Source organism: Nycticebus coucang, chromosome 3, assembly GCF_027406575.1.
Source record: "Nycticebus coucang isolate mNycCou1 chromosome 3, mNycCou1.pri, whole genome shotgun sequence".
NCBI classification, from domain to species: domain Eukaryota; kingdom Metazoa; phylum Chordata; class Mammalia; order Primates; family Lorisidae; genus Nycticebus; species Nycticebus coucang.
The window spans coordinates 436859-458330 of record NC_069782.1 but is presented as its reverse complement, the minus strand read 5'-3'; the positions used below and the strand labels follow the sequence as shown (position 1 = coordinate 458330).

At 47.6% G+C, this 21472-nt stretch overlaps 1 protein-coding gene across 9 annotated transcripts in view; it reads left to right on the top strand.

Annotated features, from left to right (window-relative positions):
• Nucleotides 1-6066: 6066 nt before the first annotated feature.
• The window catches only part of PPP6R2 (protein phosphatase 6 regulatory subunit 2), a 100338-nt gene continuing 84932 nt past the window's right edge, over nucleotides 6067-21472 (top strand). For 3 of the 9 annotated variants that reach the window (XM_053586685.1, XM_053586684.1, XM_053586682.1), the window contains exons 1-2: nucleotides 6068-6276; nucleotides 19636-19762. The gene's annotated coding sequence lies outside the window, so the exon portion shown is untranslated. Of the gene's footprint in view, nucleotides 6277-19171; nucleotides 19310-19635; nucleotides 19763-21472 lie in introns of all 9 variants that reach the window. The other 6 variants (XM_053586686.1, XM_053586688.1, XM_053586689.1 and 3 more) reach the window with 4 other exon arrangements.

The following is a 21472-nucleotide window of genomic DNA, read 5'->3' as shown; positions in this document are numbered from 1 at the left end:
TAAGGTCTATCTAATTTTTCTATTTTTTAGTAGAGACAGGGTATAGCTCTTGTTCAACTCCTGAACTCAAGTAATCCACCCACCTCAGCCTCCCAGAGTGCTAAGATTACAGGCGTGAGCCACCTCACTCTGCCTCTAGCTAGTTTTTAAATTTTTTGTAGAGACAATGCTTTGCTATATTGCTGATGCTAGTCTTGTGCTAGGATTACAGGCATAAACCACTGCGCCTGGATGTTATATGGTTTTTATTGTACAGCAGCTCCCAAGATTACTCCCAGGTGGCTCAGCCCCTGTGGCTCAAGCGGTTAAGGCACCAGCCACATACACTTGAGCTGGCAGGTTCGAATCCAGCCTGGGCTTGCCAAACAACAATGATGGCTGCAACCAAAAAATACCTGGGTGTTGTGGCAGGCGCCAGTAGTCCCACCTACTTGGGAGGCAGATGCAAGAGAATCCCTTGAACCCAGGAGTTGGAGGTTGCTGTGAGCTGTGATGGCACAGTACTCTAGCACTCTACCTAGGGTGACAGCTTGAGGCTCTGTCTCAAAAAAAAAAGAGAGATTACTCCCAGGTTTGATGGATAATTTGCTAGGAGGACTCACAGGACTCAGTATATACTCCTTCTCATGGCCACCATTACTTATTATAGCAGAAAGATGCAGAGTACAATCAGCAAAGGGAAGAGGCACATGGATAAAGTTTAGTGGAGATTTGTGGGCTCCCAAAGTTCTCATTGGCATTACGTGGGATGCAGTTACTTTCCCAGCAAGGAGTGACAACACACAAATTATTGCCCTTTGGGGAAACTCACTAGAGACTTGGCACCTGTGGTTTTATTGGGAGCTTATATTTCCTTCCTATGGCGGCTATGACAAATTACCACAAACTGAGTGTCTTAAAACAACCAAAATTTAGTCTTTGTCTCAGAAACTGAAAGTTCAAAATCAAAGTGTCAGCAGATTTGGTTCCTTCTGGAGGCTGAGTGAGAGTCTGTTCCATTCCTCTCTCCTAACTTGGGGCGGCTGCTGGCAATCCTTGATGTTCCTTGGATTGGCATCACTCCTATCTCTGCTCTGTCTTCACATCAACTTTTCTTTGTCTCCCTTCTCTCTCTCTTTTTTTTTTTTTTTATAGAGACAGAGTTTCACTTTATCGCCCATGGTAGAGTGCCATGGCATCACACAGCTCACAGCAACCTTCAGCTCCTGGGCTTAGGCAATTCTCTTGCCTCAGCCTCCCGAGTAGCTGGGACTACAGGCACCTGCCACAATGCCCGGCTATTTTATTGTTGCAGTTTTGGCTGGGGCTGGGTTTGAACCCACCACCCTTGGTATATGGGGCCGGCACCCTGCTCACTGAGCCACAGGCGCCGCCCGTCTCCCTTCTCTTGTAAGGACACTTACCATTGAGTTTAGGACCCACCCTAACCTGTGATTATCTCATTTCAAGATCCTTAACTTACATTCTTCCTTTATATCTGCAAAAACCCCTTCCCCAAAGAAAGTCACATTTGCAGGTTCTAGGTAGATATGTCTTTTTTTTTAATTTCTTTCCTTATTTATTATTTATTTATTTATTCTTTGCAGTTTTTGGCTGGGGCCAGGCCTGAATCCGCCACCTCTGGTATATGGGGCCAGGGGCCCACTCCTTTGAGCCACAGGCGCCACCCGGTTATTTTTTACTTTTTATTTTATTTTTTTATTTTTATTTTTTTGGCAGGGGCTGGGTTTGAACCTGCCACCCTTGGCATATGGGGCTGGTGCCCTACTCCTTGAGCTAAAGGCACTGCCCCTTTATTTTATTGAGACAGAGTCTCACTTTGTCACCCTTGGTAGAGTGCTGTGGCGTCACAGCTCACAGCAATCTCAACTCTTGGGCTTAAGCGAGTCTCTTGCTTCAGCCTCCCAAGCAGCTGGGACTACAGGCACCCACCACAGTGCCCAGCTATTTTTTTGGTTGTAGTTGTCATTGTTGTTTGGCAGGCTGGGGCTGGATTTGAACCTGCCAGTTCTGATGTACGTGGCTGATGTCCTAGCTGCTGAGCTATAGGCACCGAGATGCTTATTTTTTATTTTTTTCTTTTTATTTTCTTGCTTTTTTGTTGTTGTTGTTGAGACAGAGTCCCACCCTATACCCTGAGAAGAGTGCAATAGCGTCATAGCTCACTGCAACCTCAGACTGGGACTGTGGACATCCCTCTGCCTCAGCCTCCAGAAGCCGCTGGGATTACAGGCACTTGCCATGGGGCCCCCTGGGTTTCTCTCTCTCTTTTTTTTTTTTTTTAGAGACAGAGTCTCACTTTGTCACCCTTGGTAGAGTGCTGTGGCATCACAGCTCACAGTAACCTCCAACTCTTGGGCTTAGGCGATTCTCTTGCCTCAGCCTCCCGAGCAGCTGGGACTACAGGCGCCCGCCACAACACCCGGCTATTTTTTTTGTTGTTGCAGTTTCGCCGGGGCTGGGTTTGAACCCACCACCCTCCATATATGGGACTGACGCCCTACTCATTGAGCCACAGGTGCCACCCAGGGTTTCTCATTTTTTTGTAAGTTGGGTTCTCATCCTCACTCAGGCAAGTCTTGAACTCCTGAGCTCAAGCATTTCTTCCTCCTGCAGTGCTGGAATTACAGGCATGAGCCACCATGCCCCCAGATAGATTTATCTTTTGAGAGCCCACCATTCAGCCTATTACATGGCTGTTTGCATAGGTAGCCTCTACCAGGTGCCTACCATTTCAGACTCCCAGAAGGGAAGCAGATGTTTAACATAAATCTCATGATTTGTACAAATAGTTTAGGCATAATGAGCCACTCTGGTTAGCCCTGGCAATGGTGGGAACATTCCTAAAATCCAGCTTCCTAGATACTGGCCCAAGGGTAAATTTGTAAGCAGAAGCTTGCAGGGGTCTTCAAACTTTTAAAACATGGGGCCAGTTCACTGTCCCTCAGACCGTTGGAGGGCCAGGCTATAGTTTAAAAAAAAACTATGAACAAATTCCTGTGCACACTGCACATATTTTATTTTGAAGTAAAAAAACAAAACGGGAACGAATACAATCATACTGCTTCATGTGGCCCGCGGGCCGCAGTTTGAGGACCCCTGCTTTTGAGGATTAGATGTTAGCATTGCCTACTGGGCGAGGTGGCTCAGGCCTATAATCCCAGCACTTGGGAGGCCGAGGCCGAGGCTGGTGGATTGCCTGAGCTCACAGTTTTAAGGCCAGCCTGAGTCAGAGCAAGACTCCATCTCTAAAAATAGCCAGGCATTGTGACTGGCACCTATAGTCCCAGCTATTTGGGAGGCTCAGGCAAGAGGATCACTTGAGCCCAAGAGTTTGAGATTGCTGCGAGCTAAGACTCCACAGCGCTCTACCAAGGGTGACCAAGTGAGACTCTGTCTCAAAAAAAAAAAAAAAAAGTTAGCATTGCTACATAAATTCTTTTCTATCTCTTAGCACTCTGGGAGGCTGGGGTGGGTGGATTGCTTGAGCTCACAGGTTTGAGACCAGCCTGAGAGCCTGAGCCAGAGTGAGACCCTGTCTCTAAAAACAAAAAAAAAAAAAACAGGCTTGGCGCTTGTGGCTCAAGCAACTAAGGCGCCATACACCTGAGCTGGCGGGTTCAAATCCAGCGGGCCGCCACACAACAATGAGGGCTGCAACCAAAAAATAGCTGGGCATTTTGGTAGGTGCCTGTAGTCCCGGCTACTTGGGAGGCAGAGGCAGGAGAATTGTTTGAGCCCAGGAGTTGGAGGTTGCTGTGAGCTGTGATATCACTGCACTCTACGAGGGCGACAAAGTGAGACCCTGTCTAAAAAAAAAAAAAGTGGCCATGAAGCCCTCACTGAGAAGGGAACAATGTACTGAAGATCTTCAAGGCAAGCAAAGCAATAACTAAGGGAAGAGCATCAAGGGTGTAGTGCAACAGCTGCAATGGCTTGTGCCGAGGTTGGTTGTCACAGTGTTACCAGAATTTCTTCATCAGTAGGTCCTTGGTCTCAGGGATTTGAAGAATGAACCCAGGGACCACAAATCAGTGGTAAGATAGAATTTTATTAGACAGAAAGGAATACAGAAGGAGTAAAAAAGCACCAGTGCTTCTGGCAAAGGGGAAGACCTAAATTGGAAGTCTCTCACATGGACCCTTTGTCTAGGGGTATATAGAACTGGTTGGCCAGAACTTGGTAGGTGGAAAAACATCTTTTCTTTTCTTTTTTAAATTTCAGCTTGCTTGTTCATTCTTCTTAGTTTGAAGTACTTTTTTTTGTTTGTTTGTTCATTTTCTTCTTTTTTTTTTAATGTTTCTTCCTCTGGCGATGCTCTTTCCCGTTGCCTCCCCAGTAGCTGGGATTAGGGGATTACAGACGCCCACCACAACGTCCGGCTGTTTTTGATGGTAGTAGAGACGGGGTTTTACTCTGGCTCACTGCTGCTCATACTGATCTGGAACCTCTGAGCTCAGGCAACCCACCCGCCTCGGCCTCCCACAGCGCTGGGACTACAGGCGTGAGCCACCACGCCCGGCTGAAAAACATCTTTTCAAAGTTAATGATGCATTAACAAATGAATGAAATGCAGTCCCTCCTCCACTATGTCAAGGATATATCAGGGAAGGGATTAGGATGTGTGCTCCCTACTGAAGGTGGAACTACTCAGTGTTTCAGGATCTTTGCTCACCACTTTGCTAGAGCCCAGAGAGGGTGTCCTGGAAAAGGCAGGCTGTTTGTGCTTGGAAATGAGGGTCTGATTTCTGAACTTACCTGGGGCTAGCGAAAGCGGGAATCCCTGTCCAGCCCTGAATGGGGGAATCCAAAGCAAACAGGGAGAGGTCAGATCACGTTGGTCCTTGTGGGCAACAGCAAGAACTCTGGCCCCTGCCAGGGGCCGGGGGTGTGCGTGATCCGACCTATGTTAACTGGAGCTCTCAGGGTGCTCTGCTGATTACGGCAAGCTGAGGTACAGCAAGTATTCCAGGACGGAAGTGGGGGAGACCGCTGAGTTCCTGAGTGCGAGAAAGGGGTCTCGCGCCAGGGTGGCGGTAGTACAGAGCGGGCCACACAGCGAAGTGGAGGAGCAGATTCCCGGGGACAGAGCCTGAGAACAGGGCGTCAGGCTGGCGCAGCTTCCTGGAAGTCCACTCGACTGACTTTGCCAGAAATCTGTCCTTTGGACTACTAGGGGAAGAGCTGTGTGGGGGAGATGGCTCACCTTCTGCCGCAATGCTGCCCAAAGGGTGCTGTAGAGTGCGGCCGCGACCGGCGCGCCGCCCTTTCCTCCTGACGCGCCTCTCGGGTGCCCTCTCCTGGCCAAGCCGCCCGTGCCGGCGGGCCCAGAGACCCTTCTGAGAGGCCCGGGAAATTTGGAGCCGAGGCAGTAAATTGACAGATACTCCTTAAGTGTTCAATTTTTTCCTCCAAACTTTACCAAGGCTAACGCTGACACCTGAAATAATTTGCAAAAACCTCTGTGCAAGAATCTGAGGGGCACCTGGAGAAAACCTGGAGGTCTGCTGGCTGCCCGCTCAGGCTCTCCCAGTGCAGGTATGAAAAGGGACGCAGGGACCTCCGCGCGCCACGAGGGCGACACTGCTCACTCGGCGGTGTCCACGCCACGCGTCCGAGGAACTCAGGGCGCTGCCCGCTGCCTCCGTGGGGGAGGCTTTAGCAGAGAGGAAGGCCCCTGGGAGAACAGGGACATTCGGGGGCCCATTAGGAAGCTCCGCCTCCGGCGCGTAGTGGGCTTGCTTGGCTGCTGCTTGCATTAGAAAACGTATTACCTCAGAACAAGAGTTAATCGTGTTTGCATAAAAATTCAGCAAATACCGAAGAGGGAAAGTAAAACCAGAGAAACAACCACTGTCCCGCCACATGCTAAAGGCTCCCACAGGCCTCCGTGGCAGACTCGCAGCGTCCCACACCCCGTGCCTCCCGCGGCTCCGCGGGTACCGGAGCGCGCTCGGTCTCCGCCCACTGAGAGGCCCCGCCCCTGGGCCCGCCCCGGCTGCGGCGTGCGCGTCCCAGGCGGAGACCCCACCGCCCCCGAGCGCGCGCGCCCCCGCGCCGCCACCGCCGCCATTTTGGAGCGATCCGAAGGCCGCCCGCAGCCCGGAGCCGGTCCCGAGCCACCGGTCGGCTGCGCCTGTGTCTGTAGGCGCCGCGCCCGGGCCGGGTCCATGTGCGTGCGGTCCTTCCGAGGCCACCCGGGCTTCGCCTCCACCAGCGCCCTGGCCTCCACCTGGGCCTCCAAGGAGCCGCCGCGACGCCCGGCCCGCAGGGCAGGTAAGTGCTTCTGCCGGCCCGCCTGGCAGTCCTTACCCGCAGCAGTGCCCCTGTCATTCATTCAGTGCCCACGACTGTCAATCAGTGACCTTATCGATCGTTGCCCCGCCAGTCAGTGCTCTTGTCAGTTAGTGCCCTGTCAGTGACCCCGTCAGTCAGTGATCCCTTCAGTCCATCTTCGACCCCGTCAGTCAGTGTCCCTGTCAGTCAGTGACCCCGTCAGTCCATCATTGACACTGTCAGTCATCTCTTCAGTCCATCATTGACACTGTCAGTGATCCCATCAGTGAGTGACCCGGTCAGCCAGTCAGTGTCTCCATCAGTCAGTGATCCCATCAGTGCGTGACCCGGTCAGCCAGTCAGTGTCCCTGTCAGTCCATCATTGACACCGTCAGTGAGTGACCTGGCCAGCCAGTCATTGTCCCCATCAGTCAGTGACCCCGTAGTTAGTGATCCCATCAGTCCATCATTGACACTGTCCGTGAGTGACCTGGTCAGCCAGTCATTGTCCCCATCAGTCAGTGACCCCGTCAGTTAGTGATCCCATCAGTCCATCATTGACACCGTCAGTGAGTGATCCGGTCAGCCAGTCAGTGTCCTTGTCAGTCCATCATTGACACCATCAGTGAGTGACCCGGCCAGCCAGTCAAGGTCCCTGTTAGTCAGTGACCCCGTCAGTCCATCATTGACACCGTCAGTGAGTGACCCACCTCAGTCAGTCAGTCCCCCGTCAGTCAGTGACCCGTCAGTCCATCATTGACCATATCAGTCAGTGACCCATCAGTCCATCATTGACCATATCAGTCAGTGACCCATCAGTCATTGCTCCTCACCAGTCAGTACCCCCTGATCAGTGTCCCTCCCTGGCAGTGCTCCCCTCCATCTGTCCGTGCCAGCTCCTTAGTGTCTTCTCTTTCAGTGCCGCTGTCAGTTAGAGCTCCCCCATCAGTGCCCACCTCCTCAGTCAGCGCTCCCTTGTTAATGACCCCTCTCTGTCAGTACCATCATAAGTCAGTGCTCTCCATGTCAGTTCCCCTTCTTTGTAGTCGGTAGTCTCTCTGCTATCATTGCTCACCTGTCCCTGTAGTGCCCTACGTGTCACTGACCCCCATTGCCATTGAGTTCCCCTCATAAATATTTCCCCCTCCCTACCTGTCAAGCTCCCTCCCCTTTGCTTTCAGTGCTCCGAAGGCACTGCCCCACCCTTGCCTGTTAAGTCACTCCCTGTCAGTTCTTTTTGGATGTCAGTACCAGCCTCCATCCCTCTTTAGTGCTACACCTCTTACCTGTCATCTGTTAGGGACCCTTGCCATCAGTGCCTTGCCCTATTTTTGGTGTCCCCACTGTCAGTGTTCCCCCACTGTTCTTCTCCTGCCTATCTGTGAGACACTTCCCTCTCAGTGCTCACTGTCAGCACTTCTCTTGTCCAGTCACTCCTCTTTTTTTTTTTTTTTTGTAGAGACAGAGTCTCACTTTATGGCCCTCGGTAGAGTGCCGTGGCCTCACACAGCTCACCGCAACCTCCAACTCCTGGGCTTAAGCGATTCTCTTGCCTCAGCCTCCCGAGTAGCTGGGACTACAGGCGCCTGCCACAACGCCCGGCTATTTTTTGGTTGCAGTTTGGCCGGGGCTGGGTTTGAACCCGCCACCCTCGGTATATGGGGCCGGCGCCTTTCCGACTGAGCCACAGGCGCCGCCTAGTCACTCCTCTTTATATTACTTCCCCCCTTTCCATCACCACTCCTTTCCTGTCACATCCCGCTCTCCCCATTATGATTTCAGACGTCATTAGTCACCTGTTTCCATTTTGTCACCTTCCCTGGCCTGTCACCTTGTCCCTCACTGCCCTGTTTCTTCCTTTATACCCATCCCATTTCTTCCCTCACATCTGTCACCTTCCTCCATCCACCTTACTGGGTGCCCTTTGTGATTCTCCTCACCTGCTATTTTGTGTCCTTACAGTTTATCTACCTGTGTTACCCTTCCATTTGTTACTAATTACCCCAGTTGGCTGCTGATCCCCTGTCCTGTCACCACAAACTCCCCAAGTCTGTCACTTCCACTTAGTCCCTGTCTCTTACTATAATCCCCCCATTTTGTCACTGTACCCACCCATCTTGTTCCTATGCTTTTATAGCCTGTTACTCTGTTTGTTTGAGGTACGGTCTCACTTTGTTGTCCAGGCTGGAGTACAGTGGCATGATCATAGCTCATTGCAACTTCCAAATTCTGGGCTCAAGGGATCCTCCTCCCTCAGCCTCTCAAGTAGCTGGGACTACACACATGTGCTACCAAGTTTGGCCCAGATGGTTATTCTTTCTTCTTTCTTTTTTTTTTTTTTTTTTGAGACAGAGTCTCACTTTGTCACCTTTGGTAGAGTGCTGTGGTGTCATAGCTCACAGCAACTTCAGACTTGCCTCAGCCTTCCATATAGCTGGAATTACAGTTGCCCACCACAATGCCAGGCTGTTTTTAGAGATGGGGTTCTTGCTATAGCTTAGGCTGGGTGTCAAACTTGTGAACTCAGGTTATCCACCCGCTTTGGCCTCCTAGAGTACTAGGATTACAGGCGTGAGCCACAGTGCTTGGCCTGGTTATTTTTTCACATACATACCCCTGTCCATGATGCCCCTGCGTTTCTTATTTTCCTGCCCATTTGACTTTTCTTTTTCTTTTTTTTTTTTTTTTGAGACAGAGTCTCAAGCTGCTCCCCTGGGTAGAGTGCCATGGCATCATATCTCAGAATAACCTCTAACTCGGGCTCAAGTGATCTCTTGCCTCAGTTTTTCTTTTCTTTCTTTCTTTTCTTTTTTTTTTTTTCAGTTTTTGGCTGGGGCTGGGTTTGAACCCGCCATCTCGGTATATGGGGCCGGCACCCTACTCCCTTGAGGCACAGGCACCACCCAGTTTTTCTATTTTTAGTATGAGACGGGGTCTTGTTTTTTGCTCAGGCTGGTTTTGAACTTGTGATCTCAAGCAATCCACCTGCCTAGGCCTCCCAGAGTGCTAGGATTACAGATGTAAGCCACTTCACCCAGCCTCTTCCCATTCAACTTTTCTAACTCTCAATGTTAGTTAAGCTCTGGAATGTGAGAAGAAGCTAGCTATGAGAAGAGTGAGGGACAGAGTCTTCCAAGCTGAAAGGACAACATATGCTGTCCCTGAGGTGGGAAGGGGTCAGTATCCTCCAGGAACATAGTAAGACTGATGTGGCTAGGATAAGGGATAGATAGCAGTCTGGGTTGGAGAGTCAGTCTTCCAACAATGCTGTTCCTCGCAGATGTGGTGAGGAGTTGGCCTTGAGTCTGAGTTGTAGGGAAAACCTAGGCTGGAGATTCAGTTGGTGAGTTCTGTGATCTTATGAACATTGTCATATGGATAAAATGGAGGTCAAGTAAAATGTTGAGAGGTTGGTGTACTTGTTGCAGTGGCTTACACCTCGGTGGTTGACTTAGGGAGATATTTTGGAGGAAGAGCTGTTGGGGACTTGCTGATAGATAAGAAGAGGGGTATGAGGGAATGATAGTACTCAGTGACTTTTAGTCTTCTTCTTTTTTTTTTTTTTTTTTGGTGGTTTTTGGCTGGGGCTGGGTTTGAACCCACCACCTCCAGCATATGGGACCTGCGCCCTACTCCTTGAGCCACAGGCACCGCCCCCTTTTTTTTTTTTTTTTTTTTTTTGCCGTTTTTTTGGCCGGGGCTGGGTTTGAACCTGCCACCTCTGGCGTATGGGTCCAGCGCCCTACTCCTTTGAGCCACAGGCGCTGCCCATTTTCTTTTTTTTTTTTTTTGAGACAGGATCTCACTTTGTCACCCTGGGTAGAGTGCTGTGCTATCACAATTCATAGCGCACTCTTAAGTAATTCCCTTGCCTCAGCCTCCTAAGTAGTTGAGACTATAGGCGTCCTATACAATGCCCACATGTTTTTAGAGATGGTGTCTCCCTCTGTCTCAGACCTGTGAACTCAGGCAATCCACCTGTCTCGGCCTCCCAAGTGCTGGGATTACAGGCATGAGCCACCGTACCTGGCTTTTTCTTTTCTTTTTTTTCTTTTTTGAAACAGTCTCACTTTGTCACCATCAGTAGACAGCTCATAGCAACTTCAAACTCTTGGGCTCAAGCAATTCTCTTGCCTCAGCCTCCTGAGTAGATGGTAAGTACAGGTGCCCGCCACGACGCCTGGCTGTTTTTTTTTGTTGCAGTTTGGCCAGGGCCGGGTTTGAACCCTCCACCCTCAGTATATGGGACTGGCACTCTTACTTACTGAGCCACAGGCACCACCCTGCCTGGCTGTTTTTTTTTTTTTTTTTTGTAGAGACAGAGTCTCACTTTGTCACCTTCAGGAGAGTGCCATGGTGTCACACTGCTCACAGCAACCTCCATCTCCTAGGTTTAAGCCATTCTCTTGCCTCAGCCTCCCGAGTAGCTGAGACTTACAGGCGCCCGCCACAACGCCTGGCTATTTTGCCTGGCTGTTTTTATAGATGGGGTCTCGCACTTGCTCAGGCTGGTCTCGAACCCATGAGCTCAGGCAATCCATCCACCTCGGTCACCCAGAGTGCTAGGATTACTGGCATGTATGCCTGAGTATTTTTATTTTATTTATTTATTTTTTCAGAGATAGAGTCTCATTTTGTCACCCTTGGTAGAGTGCTGTGGCATCACAGCTCACAGCAACCTTCAGCTCTTGGGCTTAGGTGATTCTCTTTCTCTTTTTTTTTTTTTTTTTTTTTGTGGTTTTTGGCTGGGGCTGGGTTTGAACCCGCCACTCCAGCATATGGGACCGGCACCCTACTACTTGAGCCACAGGTGCCGCCCTTAGGTGATTCTCTTGCCTCAGCCTCCCGAGTAGCGGGGAGTACAGGTGCCTGCCACAATGCCCAGCTTTTTTTTTCTTGCAGTTTGGCTGGGGCCAGATTTGAACCCACCACCCTTGGTATATGGGGCCAGCGCCCTACTCACTGAGCCACAGGCACCACCCTTGCCTGGCTATTTTCAGAGAAGGGGTCTTGCTCTTCCTCAAGCTGGTCTCAAACTCCTGAGCTCAAGCATTCCACCTGCCTCGGCCTCCAAGAGTGCGAGGATTATAAGCGTGAGTCATCCACACCATAAACTCCTAAGCTTTTTTTTGTTTTTGTTTTTGTTTTTTGAGATAGATCTTCAAGCTGTCGCTCTAGGTAGAGTGCTGTGACATCACAGCTCACAGCAACCTCAAACTCTTTTGGGCTTAATGGATTCTCTTGCCTCAGCCTCACAAGTAGCTGGGGCTATCAGAGCCTGCCACAATGCCTGGCTATTTTTTTGTTTGCAGTTGTCATTGTTGTTTAGCAGGCCCAGGCTGGGCTTGAACCCAACAGCCTCAGTGGCTAGCCTGGCTAACAAGGCTGTATGTGGCATAACCACTGTGCTACGGGTGCCCAGCCACTTAAATTTTTTTTTTTTTTGCAAGTTTGGCCCGGGCCATCCTTGATGCCACCCCTGGTATATGGGGTCAGTGCTCTATTTCTTGAGCAATAGGTCCCACCCTTGCTTTTTTTTTTTTGAGACAGTCTCATTTTGTCACCCTTGATAGAGTGCCGTGGTGTCTTAGCTTTCAGCAACCTCAAACTCTTGGGCTCAAGCGATTCTCTTGCCTCAGCCTCCCAATTAGGTGGAATTACAGGTGCCCACCACAACACCTGGCTATTTTTGTTTTTTTTTTGGAGATAGTATCTTGCTCAGGCTGGTCTTGAACTGGTGAGCTCAGGCAATTCACCTACCTTCGCCTCCCAAGGGCGGGGATTATAGGCCACCACACCCAGCGTTGCATATGAATTACCTGTACCTGTAGGCCTGGCTATTTAGGAGGCTGAGGTGGGAGATTGCTTGAGCCCAGGAGTTTGAGGCTGCAATAAGCTATGATCTTGCCACTGTACTATATAGCCTGGGCTACAGAGCAAGTCCCTATCTTTAAAAACAAAACAAAACAACCGTGTCCCACCCACTCCCCCCACCCCACACCGCCCCGCCCTAAAACTTTACTGCTGAAAAGCGTTAATGATATTTGAGCCTTCAGTGAGTCATAGTCTTTTTGTTAGTGGATAGTCTTGCATTGATACTGATGGCTGCTGACTGATTAGGGTGGTGGTTGCTGAATATTGCTGTGAATGGTAATTTCTTAAAATAAGACAATAGTGAAGTTTGCCACATTGATTCACTCTTTCATGAAAGATTTCTTTGTAGTATGTGATGTTTGGTAGCATTTTACTGTGGGTAAACTTCTTTCACAATTGGAGTCAATCCTCTCAAACCATTGCTTTATCAGCTAAGTTTATGGAATATTCTGAATCTTTTGCTGTCATTTCAATAATGTTTGTGGTATTTTCACTAAGAATATATTCCATCCCAAGAAACCACTTTTCTTTGCTCATCCATAAGAGGCAAGTTCTCATTCATTAAGTTTTTTTTTGAGACAGAGTTTCACTTTGTCACCTTTGGTAGGGTACAAGGGCATCATAGCTGGCAGCAACCTCAAACTTTTAGGTCTAAGGGATTCTCTTTCCCCAGCTTCCTAAGTATCTGGGATTGCAGGCACCTGCCACAACACCTGGGTTTTTTTTATTTTATTTTTTTTTAGAGACAGAGTCTCACTTTATGGCCCTCGGTAGAGTGCCGTGGCCTCACACAGCTCACAGCAACCTCCAACTCCTGGGCTTAGCCTTGATTCTCTTGCCTCAGCCTCCCAAGTAGCTGGGACTACAGGCACCCGCCACAACGCCCAGCTATTTTTTTTTGGTTGCAGTTTGGCTGGGGCCGGGTTTGAACCCACCACCCTCGGTATATGGGGCCGGCGCCCTACTCACTGAGCCACAGGCGCCGCCCACCTAGGTTTTTTTTAGAGATGGGGGTCTTACTCTTGCTCAGGATGGTCTTGAACTGAGCTCAAGCAATCCACCTGCCTTGGCCTCCTAGAATACTGGGATTATAGGTGTGAGCCACTGCACTGACATTGCAAACATTTAGATTTCACTTCTAATTCTAGTTTTCTTGCTGTTTTTACCACATATGCAGTGACTTCTTTCACTGAATTCTTGAACTCACCAAAGTCATCCATGTGGGTTGAAATCAGTTTCTTTCTTTATTTATTTTTATTTTTTTGTAGTTTCTGGCCGGGGCTGGGTTTGAACCCACCACCTCTGGGATATGGAACAGGTGCCCTACTCCTTTGAGCCACAGGTGCCACCCTGAAATCAGGGTCTTCCAAACATCTGTTAATGTTGATATTTTAACTTTCTTTTTTGAATCATAAGTGTTCTTAATGGCATCCACATAGAATAGTAATTCTTTCCAGAGGTTTTCAGTTGACTGCTTAGATCCATAGGATTCACTATCTATGGCAGCTATAGCTTTTTTTTTTTTGTAGAGACAAGAGTTTCACTTTATGGCCCTCGGTAGAGTGCCATGGCATCACACAGCTCACAGCAACCTCCAACTCCTGGGCTTAAGCGATTCTCTTGCCTCAGCCTCCCGAGTAGCTGGGACTACAGGCGCCCGCCACAACGCCCGACTATTTTTTGGTTGCAGTTCAGCCGGGGCCGGGTTTGAACCCGCCACCCTCGGTATATGAGGCCGGCGCCTTACCGACTGAGCCACAGGTGCCACCCAGCTTTTTTTTTTTTTGAGACAGAGTTTTATTATGTCACCCTTGGCAGAGTGCGTAACATAACAGCTCACAGTCAGCTTAAACTCTTGGGCTTAAGTGATTCTCTTGCTTCAGCCTCCCAAGTAGCTGGGGCTATAGGCGCCCACCACAATGCCTGGCTATTTTTTTGTTGTTGTTGTAGTTGTCATTGTTGTTTGGCTGATCTGGGCCAGGTTTCAACCTGCCAGCTCCCATGTATGTGGCTAGAGCCCTAGCTGCTGAGCTACAGGCACCAAGCCTAGCTTTTTTTTTTAGATCGGTGGTTCTCAACCTTCCTAATGCCGCAAACCTTTAATACAGTCCAAAGGGGTCATGACCCACTGTTTTAGATAGAGTCTCATAGGCGGCGTATTCCATATGCCTTGGATGCTAGGATTACAGCTAAGAGCCACTGTACCCAGCTGGCAACTATATCTTTACAAAATATATTTATTAAATAACAGGGCTTGAATGTTGAAATTACTCTTTGATCCATGGACTACAGAATGGATGTTGTGGTAGTAGTCATGAAAACAATCTCTTGGAACATCTCCATTAGAACTCTTGGGTGAGTTCTGAGTGCATTTTGAGTGAGTGGGATATTTTGAAAGGAATACTTTTTTCTGAGAAATGAGTCTCAACAGTGGGATTAAAATATTCAGTAAAATAGGCTGGGTGCAGTGGCTCACACCTATGATGCCTAGCACTCTGGGAGACCAAAGTTGGAGGATCAGTTGAGTTTAGGAGTTTGAGACCAGTGTGAGCAAGAGGGAGACCCGATCTCTATAAAAAATAGTAAAATTATCTGAGGCAGGCAGATTGCCTATGCTCAGGAGTTTGAGACCAGCCTGAGCTATAGCGAGACCTCACTTCTAAAAATAATTGGGCCTTGTGGGGAGCCCCTATAATCCCAGCTACTTGGAGGCTGAGGCAGGAGAATTGCTTGAGCCCAGGAGTCTGAGATTGCTGTGAGCTGTGATGCCATAGCGCTCTACTGGGGGCTACAAACTGATACTCTGTCAGAAAAAAAAAAAAAATAATATATATATATTTGTGTGTGTATGTGCATATTCAGTCAAATGTGCTATAAATAGATATGTTATCATCCAGGCTTTGTTCCATTTTTAGAGCACAAGCAGAGTAAATTTAGCATAATTTTCTCTTTTTTTTTTGAGACACAGTCTCACTTTGTAGCCCCTGGTAGAGTGGGATGGTGTCACAGCTCACAGGAACCTCAAACTCTTGGGCTCAAGCGATCCCACAACACCCGGCTATTTTTAGAGATGAGGTCTTGCTCTGGCTCAGGCTTGTGTCGAACCTGTGAGCTCGGGCAATCCACCTGGCTCGGCCTCCCGGAGTGCTAGGATTATAGGCCTGAGCCACTATCCCCAGCCTAGCATAATTCTTTAACCCTAGGAGTTTTGGAATGATAAATGAACACTGGCTTCAATTTAAAGTTATCAGCTGCATTGGCTCTTTTTTTTTTTTTTTTTTGTAGAGACAGAGTCTCACTTTATCGCCCTTGGTAGAATGCCGTGGTGTCACACAGCTCACAGCAACCTCCAACTCCTGGGCTTAGGCGATTCTCTGGCCTCAGCCTCCTGAGTAGCTGGGACTACAGGCGCCCACCACAACGCCCGGCTATGCATTAGCATTAGCTCTTAATAAGACAGTTGGCCTAGACTGGTCACAGTGACTCACATCTGTAATCCTACCACTTTGGGAGACTGAGATGGTTTGGATTGCTTGACCTCAGGAGTTGGAGACCAGTGGACCAGTCTAAGCAGGAGCAAGATCCTGTCTCTGCTAAAAATAGAAAAATATCTGGGTGGGCATTGTGTTGGAAGCCTGTACTTGAAAGGCTGAGGCAAGAGGATTGCTTGAACCCAGGAGTCTGAGGTTGCTGTGAGCTATGATGCCATGGCAGTCTACCCAGGGCAACAGTGAGACTCTATTTGTCAAAAAAAGAGAGTTGGCCTGTCCTTTGAAACCAGGCATTAACTTCTCTTTTCCAGCTATGAAAGTTCTAGATGGTCTCTTCTTCCAATGTAAGATTGTTCACCTACATCGAAAGTCTGTTATTTAGTGTAGCCACCTTCATCAATGATCTTAGCTATATTGTTGGGATAATTTGTTGCAACTTTTACCTCAGCGTTTTTTTTTTCCCCACTTCCGGCATATGGGGCCCGGCACCCAACACTTTTTTTTTTTTTTTTTTTTGTAGAGACAGAGTCCCACTGTACCGCCCTTGGGTAGAGTGCCGTGGTGTCACACAGCTCACAGCAACCTCTAAGTCTTGGGCTTACGCGATTCTCTTGCCTCAGCCTCCCGAGCAGCTGGGACTACAGGCGCCTGCCACAACGCCCGGCTATTTTTTTGTTAGTTTGGCCGGGGCTGGGTTTGAACCCGCCACCCTCGGCATATGGGGCCAGCGCCCTACTCACTGAGCCACAGGCGCCGCTCCAACACTTTTTTTTTTTTTAATTGTTTTATTTGAGACAGTCTCACTTTGTCACCCTTGGTAGAGTACTGTGGCGTCATAGCTCACAGCAACCTCAAACTCTTGGGCATAAACATTCTCTTGCTTCAGCCTCCCAAGTAGCTGGGATTACAGGCACCCACCACAATGCCCAGCTATTTTGTTGTTGTTGTACTTGTTGTTTTTAGCAGGGTGGGGCTGGGTTTGAACCTGCCCGCACTGGAGTATGTGGCTAGCGCCCTAGCCACTGAGCTATGGGTGCCAAGCCCCAAAGCATTTTTTTATTCTTCTCCTTTTTTTTTTTTAATTGCAGTTTGGCGGGGCTGGGTTCGAACCCACCACCCTCGGTATATGGGGTCCGGGTCCTACTCACTAAGCCATAGGCACTGCCCCCAAAGCATGTTTTAATGTTACTTTTCCATTAATAGATTCTAGGGAGTCTAGTCCTAGCTAACATGGTTGATTTTAAGAAACAAATAAATTCCTAAGCCACATGGTAATAGAATACTCCACTTGCTTTTTTTTTTTTGCAGTTTTTGGTCAGAGCTGGACTTGAACACGCCACTCCAGCATATGGGGCTGGCGCCCTACTCCTTTGAGCCACAGGTGCCGCCCTTTTTTTTGTTTGTTTTTTAAGAGACAGAGTCTCACTTTGTCACCCTTGGTAGAGTGCTGTGATATCACAGCTTACAGCAACTTCCAGCTCTTGGGCTAGCTCTTGGGCTTAGGTGATTCTCTTGCCTCAGCTTCCCGAGTAGCTGGGACTACAGGTGCCCACCACAACACCTGGCTCTTTTTTTTTTTTTTTTTTTTGCAGTTTTTGGCTAGGGCCCAGTTTGAACCCGCCACCTCCGGCATGTGGGGCCAGCGCCCTACTCCTTTGAGCCACAGGTGCCACCCCCCCTTTTTTTTTTTTTTTTTTTTGCAGTTTGGCTGGGGCCATGTTTGAACCCACCACTCTCGGTATATGGGCCGGCACCCTACTCACTGAGCCACAGACACTGCCCTCCACTTGCTCTTTATATCACATAGAAATAGTGATTAAGGCTCGGCGTTCATAGCACAGTGTTTAGGGCACCAGCTACATACACAGAAGTTGGCGAGTTCAAACTGAGCCTGGGTCAGCTAACCAACAATGACAACTGCAACAAAAAATAGCTGGGTGTTGTGGGCACCTGTAGTCCCAGCTACTTGGGAGGCTGAGGCAAGAGAATAGCTTGCCCAAGAATTTGAGCTGACTGTGAGCTGTAACTCCATGGTACTCTACCAAGGGCAATATAGTGAGACTCTGTCTCAAAAAAAAACAAAAAAAGAGTGATTAACACTTTGCCAATTTTTTTATCTGTCATTTCTCTCTGTAATTTTTTTAGTTCTTATTTTCTGGTGTAGTTATTTTAAAATCAAATCCCGGGTATGTCATTTCACCCGCAAATAGTTTACTTGTCTCTAACAGAAAAGGGCAGCTTATGTATATATATTATAAAGTACCATGCCATTATTATAGCTAAGAGAATTCGTAGTAATATTTTACTATCATCTAGTAGCAGTTTATATTCAAATTTTCTCAGTAGTGTCAAAAAGTCCTTTTCTATTTGATTTGCTCTGATTGGACCCAAACAAGACGTACACATTACATTTGATGGTTATGTCTCTCTCTTTTTTTTTTTTTTTTTTTGAGACAGAGCCTCAAGCTGTCGCCCTGGGTAGAGTGCTGTGGCATCACAGCTCATAGCAACCTCCAACTCCTGGGCTCAAGCGATTCTCCTGCCTCTGCCTCCCAAGTAGCTGGGACTACAGGCGCCCACCACAACGCCCAGCTATTTTTTGGTTGCAGCCGTCATTGTTGTTTGGCGGGCCCGGGCTGGATTCGAACCCCGCCAGCTCAGGTGTATATGGCTGGCGCCTTAGCTGCTTGAGCCACAGGCACCGAGCCAGTCATGTCTCTTAAGTCTTCTATTCTAGAGTAGGTGAAGTCGTGACTGTCTGGCAAATAAAAATGAATAGTTGCAAGTTCCACTTATACATGGTTTTGCTCCAGTCCTCAGACCCAGTTACTCTACCAAGGAATGCCATTTACTTTGTTTGGGCATGGTAATGGGAGACCGCAGTTTTTAGTACTTTACCTTTAGAAGTTGTGATGGATTATCAGAGAACTGTGCATTCAGGGATATGTGTTTCTTTTTCTTTCTTTTTTTTTTTTTGAGACAGAGCCTCAAGCTGTCGCCCTGGGTAGAGTACTATGGCATCACAGCTTACAGCAACCTCCAACTTGTGGGCTTAAGGGAGTCTCCTGCCTCTGCCTCCCAAGTAGCTGGGACTACAGGCACCCGCCACAACGCCCGGCTATTTTTTGGTTGCAGCCTTCATTGTTGTTTGGCGGGCCCTGGGCTGGATTCAAACCCGCCAGCTCAGGTGTATGTGGCGTGTTAGCTGCTTGAGATACAGGTGCCGAGCCTCAGGGATATGTGTTTCTTGATGGTGATAGTTTATAGTTATCCAAATGAAAACTGTGTAACAGCATAGAAATCCTTCTCGTGTCCTTGGATTCTTTCTTTTCTTTTTTTTTTTTTTTTTGTTTGAGACAGAGTCTTAAACTGTCACCCTGGGTAGAGTGCTGTAGTGTCACAGCTCACAGCAACCCCAAACTCTAGGGCTTAAGCGATTCTCTTGCCTCAGCCTCCCAAGTAGCTGGGACTACAGGCGCCCACCACAACGGCTGGCTATTGTTTTGGTTATAGTTGTCGTTGTTTGGCAGGCCCCGGCTGGATTTGAACCTGCCAGCTCCAGTGTATGTGGCCGACTCCCTAGCCACTGAGCTACAGGAGCCTACCCACGTGTCTTTGGATTCTTTCGTGTAACATTCTAACTACTGATCCAGTTCACTAGACATAGTGTTAGTGTGTATCAGAAAAACCCCAGATGTTTTTCTGTTTTGCCTAAATACAAAATTTAAACAAGAAACTTCCACAGACGGTAAGATAAATTTTCCTTTTAATTTGATTCTGCTTTATTTTACAATTTACACAAACTGCAAAAAACTGTATCAAGTCCTCTTTGGAACAAGCAAAGACAATTTTAGTTGGTTAATCATAAAATGTTTTGATAATTTGAATACTAAGTATAAATATTGCTCTTTGGTTTCCTTTTCTTTTTTGCCTGCTATTTTGTAAGTTAACTTTACAAAGGAAGAACTTACAGTTTTTTCCTCCTATTTTTCAGGTAAAAATATTATAAATGTACTGAATGAAAAAGTCTTCCTTGAAGTCACATATACTCCAAGAAAAGACCCCAGATGTTTTTCTGTTTTGCCTAAATACAAAATTTAAACAAGAAGCTTCCACAGACGGTAAGATAAATTTTCCTTTTAATTTGATTCTGCTTTATTGTACAGTTTACGCAAATATCCTGTATTGGTGGAATTTCAAAGTTGGGTGACAGCAAAAAATGTAGTTTTGAAGGTGTGCTTATGGTCTATTGTCTTTTGGTTGTTTTTTGATCCCCGTGTCTGGTTTTGAGATGCTCTTTGTGTCTTTGGCAGGTTACTTGGTCTCTCCGAGCCGAAGTGTAGTTCACATAAATGTAGTGAAGTGCATGCTTTGGCTCACTTGCAGGGACCATGTGAAACAGAGCATATACTATCACTGTTTTCACTCAGGACACATACACATGTAGACAGACATTAAGACAGGGAAGAGAGACTTCTGCTTCCAGCAGTATATTAGATGCTTTTTTTTTTTTTTTTTTTTGTAGAGACAGAGTCTCACTTTATGGCCCTCGGTAGAGTGCCGTGGCATCACACAGCTCACAGCAACCTCCAACTCCTGGGCTTAAGCGATTCTCTTGCCTCAGCCTCCCGAGTAGCTGGGACTACAGGTGCCCGCCATAACGCCCAGCTATTTTTTGGTTGCAGTTCAGCCAGGGCCGGGTTTGAACCCGCCACCCTCGGTATATGGGGCCGGCACCTTACCGACTGAGCCACAGGTGCCGCCCATTAGATGCTTTTTTTAAAAAATTAAATCGTAGCTGTGTACATTAATGCAATCATGGGGTACAGTGTGCTGGTCTTATGTACCATTTGAAATATTTTCATCAAACTGGTTAACATAGCCTTCACTGCATTTTCTTAGTTATTGTGTTCAGACATTTATATTCTACACTTAGTAAATTTAACATGTGCCCTTGTAAAATGCACTGTAGGTGTGGTCCCACCAATTACCCTCCCTCTACCCATCTTACTCCCTCCTCTCCCCTCCCTCTCCTCTTTCCCCTTCTTCTTGGGCTATAGTTGGGTTATAGCTTTCCTATGAAAGCTATAAATTGGTTTCATAGTAGGGCTGAGTACATTGGATACTTTTTCTTCCATTCTTGAGATACTTTGCTAAGAAGAATATGTTTGAGCTCCATCCACGTAACAGGAAAGAGGTAAAGTCTCCATCTTTTTTAAGGCTACATAATATTCCACACCACACATACCACAATTTATTTTTTTATTTTAATTTTTTTTTTAATTTTTTTTTTTTTATTGTTGGGGATTCATTGAGGGTACAATAAGCCAGGTTACACTGATTGCAATTGTTAGGTAAAGTCCCTCTTGCAATCCATACCACAATTTATTAATCCATTCATGGGTCAGTGGGCACTTGGGCTTCTTCCATGACTTAGCAATTATGAATTGGGCTGCAATAAACATTCTAGATGCTCTTAAAAGGCTCTCCTGTTTCTATCCAATCTGATGCTAGATAAATTATAATAAATATAATTTCCTGTGAACACTTCAGTATGTTAAAAATTAAGATAACTGGGTGGCACCTGTGGCTCAAGTGGGTAGGGTGCCTGTCCCACATACCAGAGGTGGCGGGTTCAAACCCAGCCCCAGCCAAAAACTGCAAAAAAATAAAAATAAATAAAAATTAAAATAACTATGTAAGGGGCAAAAGAGAAAAAAGAAAAAAGGGGGCAGCACTTGTGGCTCAAGGAGTAGGGCGCCAGCCCCATATACTGGGGGTTCAAGGCTGGCCCCAGCCAAAGCTGCAAAAAAAAAAAGAAAAAGAAAAAG